Below are 6,643 nucleotides of genomic sequence, written 5' to 3' on the forward strand. Positions count from 1 at the left end.
CGAAGCGTGTCCGGGCGAAGCCGCGCCGGTGGCCGCGGGACAAAGCAGCAGAGGGAGGGGCGAGAGCTGCAAGAGGGACAGAAGAAGGCCGGAAAGCGAGGAGGGCTGGGATCCCTCCGAGCCGGCTGCCTGGCCCCGGGCGAGCGGCGTTTGACGCCTCTGGTTGCCGGTCTGTCGCTTCTGATGGGTTTTACGTCTTCAGAGCGGTTTTCGGTTCGCGGCCGAAGCGAGCCCAAGGGAGAGCGAGTCCCACGTGCCCCTCGCCCCCCCCGTCATCCGCATCATGGCGTGCCGAGCGGCACGTTTGTTCCGACTGATAAACCTGTAAGACCGAACCCCCAAGTAGCACTTTCTTCCGTTGTGCTCGGCGTTGTAAACACGAAACCTCACAGGTGAAATGTTTACGCGGGAGGCGAACTCGAGGAAGAGACAGTCAGCCGTATCTCCTTAAAGCGGCGCTTCTCGTCCCTGGAGGGGGAGCGGAGGCCTCCTGTCTACCTGGAAGCATCTGAGAAAGCGGCGGACACCCAGGAAACACGCACCCACAAGTGTGTGCACGTTCACACGACGCTGACTCAAGTGTGTGAAGGGGCTCATGGTCGGGCCCCTCTGGGGCCTCTCCAGGGACCCCCTGATTCAAAGCGTCCAATAAAGGAATCTGGGCCCGGCAGAGGCCCATCCTTGCAGAAAACCAGAGATCCTGTCGTGCAAACTAGGGCACCCAGACGGAGGTTCCCAGTGTGAGCTGAGATCCAAGAAAGTGCTAAATAGCTTGACTTTCCCCCACAGAGCATCGTTTGAGCCTAGCGTTACACAGAACACATGTTCAGATGCGCAGTCCGGTAATTAAGTTCGCACATTCGTCCCAGAAAAAGTCCTACATACCTCATTGCTAAATACCAGCACGGTCGCCCTTGATGCACTTCTTTTGGGAAGCTATGCACCAACACCAGCGCCTTGTCCACCCGTCAAAGCAGTTTTGGAACTCCTTCTGGAATGGCCATCAGAGCTGTCGTCGTATTGCCCTCGATGCCCTGAATGGCACCAAAATCTCTTCCTTTCAATGTTTCCTTTATCGTTGGGAAAGGAAAAAAGTCACTGGGGACCAGATCAGGTGAGTAGGGAGGGTGTTCTAATAGTTATTTGTTTGCTGACTAAAAACGCCCTCACAGACAGTGCTGTGTGAGCTGACACATTGTTGTGATGCAAAACTCCTTCGGGACCATTTTCGCACACACCTTTCTCATGCCAGGATTTTCAGTTCAGATGTTCTTAGACTGGGCGTGGTGGCTCACATCTATAATCCCAGCACTTTGGGAGGCCACGGTGAGAGGATTGCCTGAACCCATGAGTTCGAGACCAGCCTGGGCAACTTGGTGAGACCCCCATCTCTACAATAAATCAGAAAATTAGCTGGGTATGGTGGCACATGCCTGTAGTTCCAACTACTTGGAAGGCTGAGTTTGAAGGATCCCCAGAGTTCAGCAGGCCGAGGCTGCAGTGGCTGGGAGCATGCCACTGTCTTCCAGCCTGGGTGACAGAGTGAGACTCCTACTCAAAAAAAAAAAATTTTTTTTTCCTGTTTTTCTATTGACGTTTATTTGGTCTGCTGTGCTTCTCCTAGTCAGCCGATGATTTTTGAAACACAATTTGATTAATTTTTGCAACGTTTTCATCAGTTCTCTCATTACTGTTTGTCCTGACCTTTCTTCAGCAGTGACACTTTCTCTCCCCTCAGAAAAATGTTTAAGCCATTTGTACACTGCCATTTTCTTCACAGCATTATTCCCATAAACTTGGACTAACATGTCCCTGATGTCACTTCCACTCTTGCCAAGTTTAACAAAAAATATGATGTTTGTAGCTCTAATTCAAGCTTTGGCATTCTTGTGACGGCACACAAAAGCATGCAACAACAATAATGAACACCACTCAGCAAAACACCGCTACATGTTGACGTGAACACAGCTGTCACTGACAGACCAAGGCTATGAAGCCTCGCCTAGTTGTTTGCACAATGCTGCCAACATAAGCGCGCGCATGCGCACGGTGGCAAGTTCATGAACTTAATTGTCAGATCACATGTTGTTTGGTTTCCTTTTCTAATTGGCTTTCTTCTGCTCTCCTTTTGTTCCTGCTTCCTCTGATTTCAGCTTGCACTTGGTCTCAACTTCCTCTGGTCCTGAGTTTATCTGACTCAAGTTGACATTTGCAAAGGCAATGATCTAACAAGCACCTCTACATTTTTCAGATCCACATCGTGGCCCCATCACAGGAACTGGCCTCTGTCTGGCTGAGTCCCAAAAAACACGGTTGCTTGGAGAGATGCCTTTTAGGGCTTCTGCCTGTTTTTTTGTTTCACCTCTTCCACATGGGCAGAACGTTTCACTTTGAGGACTTCTTTTTTAATCCAGGGAAAGAAAAAAGTCACTCAGGGTGAGATTTGGTGAACAGGGAGGGTGGGGTGTAGGGGTCATGCTGTTTTCAGTCAAAAACTGCTGAACACGGCACAGAGTGGGCAAGTGTGCTCGCAGATCACCCAGCATGAAATGGACAGATGCATTGAAAGAATCTTTGAGCCGGGCTCGGTGGCTCAGCCTGTCATCCTAGCGCTTTGGCAGGCCGAGGTGAGTGGACGGCCTGAGCCCGTGGGTTCGAGACCCGCCCGGGCAACTTGGCGAGACCTCGTCTCTACAATAAATCAAAAGATTAGCCGGGCGTGGTAGCGCACACCTGTAGTTCCAGCTACTTGGAAGACTGAGGCGGAAGGATCGCCAGAGCCCAGCAGGTCGAAGCTGCAGTGGCTGCTCCTGGGAGCGGCCACTGCACTCCAGTCTGAGTGACAGAGTGAGACTCCAACTCAAAAAAAAAAAAGAAAGAATCTTTGAAAAAAAAATCACTGCAGCTGAATACCGCCTCTCACAACAATGCTAGCTGGTGCATTGATACTGATAGATTCCTGGAACACTTACCTAGTGGGGGATACCTGTACTACAAGGGGTCCACCCTCCAAAAATTAATTCCAGGGTTTTTTTAGGGGGTCCCCTCTTATATGTGATGGAGACTAGTCAATGAAATAAGAGACCTTGTAGAAGGACACTTTACCATCTTGAATGAAAGAGAAGATCAGGAAGACTTCCTGGAGGAGAAATCTTAAAGGAAGACAGGAAGTTAAGCAGGAAACTTCTTGCTCACAAAGGTACCTCACAGAGAACAGCAACAAGAAAAGGTTCAGACGCAGGGATCAGCATGACTTGAGGGTGGTGACAAGGAGTTTGGCAGTGGAGTTTGGAGAGTTTGGGTCAGGGATTGAATGACAAGGGGCATAAGGGAAGTTGCTGAATTGATACACATGTTTTATATCTCGATGGAAACGGTGGTTGTACAGGTAAATGTTTGTCAAAACCTATCCAGCTCTACTCTTTACATTGGAACGCGTCATTGTGTATAAACTATGCCACAATAAAAAGATTGACCCCCCCAAAAGCAAACATTATCATACAGTTTGGCAGAGGGCCATAGTCCTTTCATGAAACCCTCCCGTGGCTAGTCAGGTAAGCGGACATTCCACCGTCATCATCGTCACCAACAAAACAGTGTGATTCAAGCCCTAAACTGGAGCCACGTTGCCCAGGATACTATACAATGTTATCTCCGTAGTCCTGGATATTGTCCCTGTTGGCTAAAACCTCACCCAGGTACAGTGACTGTGAGCCATGCAGCAGTGGCTTTAAAACCCAGGTCTAAGATCATCTCCGTCAAAGGTCCCCACACCCACAGTCAACCCAACAATTCAGGTCAGTGTACTGTGCCGAGAGCTGGGGATGTGAACCTTTAAACAACATGTGCCACCTGCCTTTGTGGCCCTCCTGCAGCCAGGGAAGGAGAGAGAACCTTAAACAGCTAATTTCAACACAATGGATGAGTCGGGCAGCTTCCAGGCAGAGACTTCTGTAAAAGGGCTTCTTAGAGGTGGGGCAGGGTTAAAGGAGCTGCTAAGAGACACTGAAGGGCCTGGAGAACAGCCACTGTGGGAAGCTTCTACCTGTTACCAGGCACTAGTGGATGGACAGCTAGGGCCCTGGGGAGGGGGCGTTGTCCTGAGGGATACTGCTGCCGCCAGAGAGGATGCCAGGAAGAGACATCCCTGCCCTGTCTCTCCTGTTGGGGGTCTCCCGTTGCTCAGTCCTGACCCAAGTCTGGAGTGCAACAGGGCCTGGGGATGCGGTCTGTGATGGTAAGCCTCCTGGAGCACTGAGTCAGAGAAGGGCAAAGGATCTGGGGCCTGGGAGGCACACAGGGAGCACACTCTGAAGAAGCTCACCATGAATTAAAGGCCTATGAGAGCGTGAGCACCCAGAGAAGACTCCAAGCTCCAGGCTCCTTGGATGGCTCAGTGACGGCGCCTCCCACAAACGGATGTCTCCATGACTCGGACAGAAGCGGTGTCAGAGTCACCGGACACCCTGGGCGACCGCCCATCTCTCCCTGTTTGCATTTAATTATGCCTTGTTGAAATTGTTACAAGTGTGCATCACATTTGCAATTCTTAAAGAATATATAATATGCCGGTGACTCAGCCTGTAATCCCGTGCCTTGGGAGGCTGAGGTGAGTGAATTGCCTGAGCCCGCGGGTTTGAGACCCGCCTGGGCAACTTGGCGAGACCTCATCTCTACAATAAATCAAAAATTAGCCAGGCATGGTAGCACGTGCCTGTAGTTCCAGCTACTTGGAAGGCTGAGGCGGAAGGATTGCCGGAGCCCAGAAGGTTGAGGCTGCGGTGGCCGGGAGCGGCCACTGCACTCCAGTCTGGGCGACAGAGTGAGACTCCAACTCAAAAAAAACAAAAAAATATATATAATATGTAGAAACTAAACACCCAGGCAGGCACAGTGGCTCACATCTGTAATCCCAGCACTTTGGGAAACTGAGGTGGAAGGGTTGCTTAAGGCCAGGAGTTTGAGACTGGCCTGGGCATATGTCTTTCTATTGAGAGATTGAGAACTTACCTCAGAGTTTTCAGGGTTAAGGCTTAAGAATAAACACACTCAAAGATCCCCCTATCTCTGCAAAAATATTTTTTAAATTAGCCAAGCATGATAGCGCATGGCTGTCGTTCCAGCTACTCAGGAGGCTGAGGCAGGAGCTGGAGACCAGGATTTCAAGGCTGCAGTGAGCTATGATCTCGCTGTGGCACTCCAACCTGGGCAACAAAGAGAGACCCTCTCATAAAAGGAGAGGTGAGGGGAGAGAGAGAGTGAGAAAAGAAAAAGAAAAAACCCTTAGATGCATGACTATTTCTAGCCAATAAATCATGAGAACATATCCTGGCAGGAAAACCAGAGGGCCTTATTTCCCGTGCATACCAGGCCAGGTGGGCAGAGTCTCTGTGCACCTCATCTGTAGCCCAAGTTCAACAACAAAGGGCAGTGAGGGTTGAACACACCCATGCTTGTCCCTGTACTTTCACCTTCTCCGCAAAGAATCTGGCTACGCCTGATGGCCTTGGGTGTTTACTCAGGGGGAAAAGGAGCAAAAGAGGAGTTGGAACGTCCAGGAAGGTGTTCTCCCCTTCCTCCTCCAGAGGTTGTTCAGAGTGGCTAGGAAAGAATCTTTATGTGGATGAGAAGTGAAACTACAGCTGGGAAATCAGACTGGGCCAGACTGTGAAAGAATGAGCTTCATTAGGGAGGCAAGTGGGAGCCCCTGAAGAATTCTGAGCTAGGGAGGGGCAATACTCTGGGAAAATTAACCTCTGGTTTGTGCTTTTTAAATTGAGAGATAATTCTCATTCCATACAATTCATCCTTTAAAGTGTGCAATTCAGGGGTTTTGGTAAATTAACAAGTTCGAATTACGACCCATTATCTACATGTAAATCCAGAACATTTTCAAGAAGAAGCCCCACACGCATTGGCAGCCACTCCCCATTTCCTCCTTCCCTAAGCATCTGTACTCTTTACAAAACACCAAATTTAGTGTCTGCAGGGTGGCGTGACTTTTGAACCCAGAAGGGCTGTCTACCAAAAATAAAGAAAGAAGGGCCGAGAGCACAATTCGATTTTCCAGGGTTCAGCTGATGCAATGAGCGCTGGAGACAGGGATGGATGGATAGATGGACAGATCACAGATAGGCAGGCAGGTGGGAAGGCAGGTAAATAGATGGCAGATAGATAGACAGATAGGCAGATAGATGGTGGGTAGATAGATTATGGGGAGAAGATAGTAGATTAGATAGAAAGGTGATAGCTAGGAAGCAAAAAGGAATGAACATGGAGCAAGTGGATCTTCAAATGCAAATCTGAATGAAGTGGGGAAGTTATGCATTTTTTAAAAATCCTCACAGAGGTTAATGTTTTTATTTTTTTTTCTGCCTCCTGTGTCATCCGTCTTCCTGCACACTTGCAGACATCTCCATTTTTAGGGGAAAGCCAAGGGTAGAAAACAGAAGGGGTAGGAACTTTGGAAAATCCACCTTCGGGTCTCTCCTCTTGTAAATGTGCAGCTGAAAATCCCCTCCTCCCTGCTGTGGCCTGTGAGATCCTGTCTCTGCTGCCCCCACTTCAAAACCCAGATCAAAAAAGAAGCTTATCGCCGGGCTTGGTGGCTCAGCCTGTAATCCCACGCTTTGGGAGGCTGAGG

This window comes from Carlito syrichta, unplaced genomic scaffold, assembly GCF_000164805.1.
Source record: "Carlito syrichta isolate Samal-C Ts95f unplaced genomic scaffold, Tarsius_syrichta-2.0.1 Scaffold303277, whole genome shotgun sequence".
Classification (NCBI taxonomy): Eukaryota; Metazoa; Chordata; class Mammalia; order Primates; family Tarsiidae; genus Carlito; species Carlito syrichta.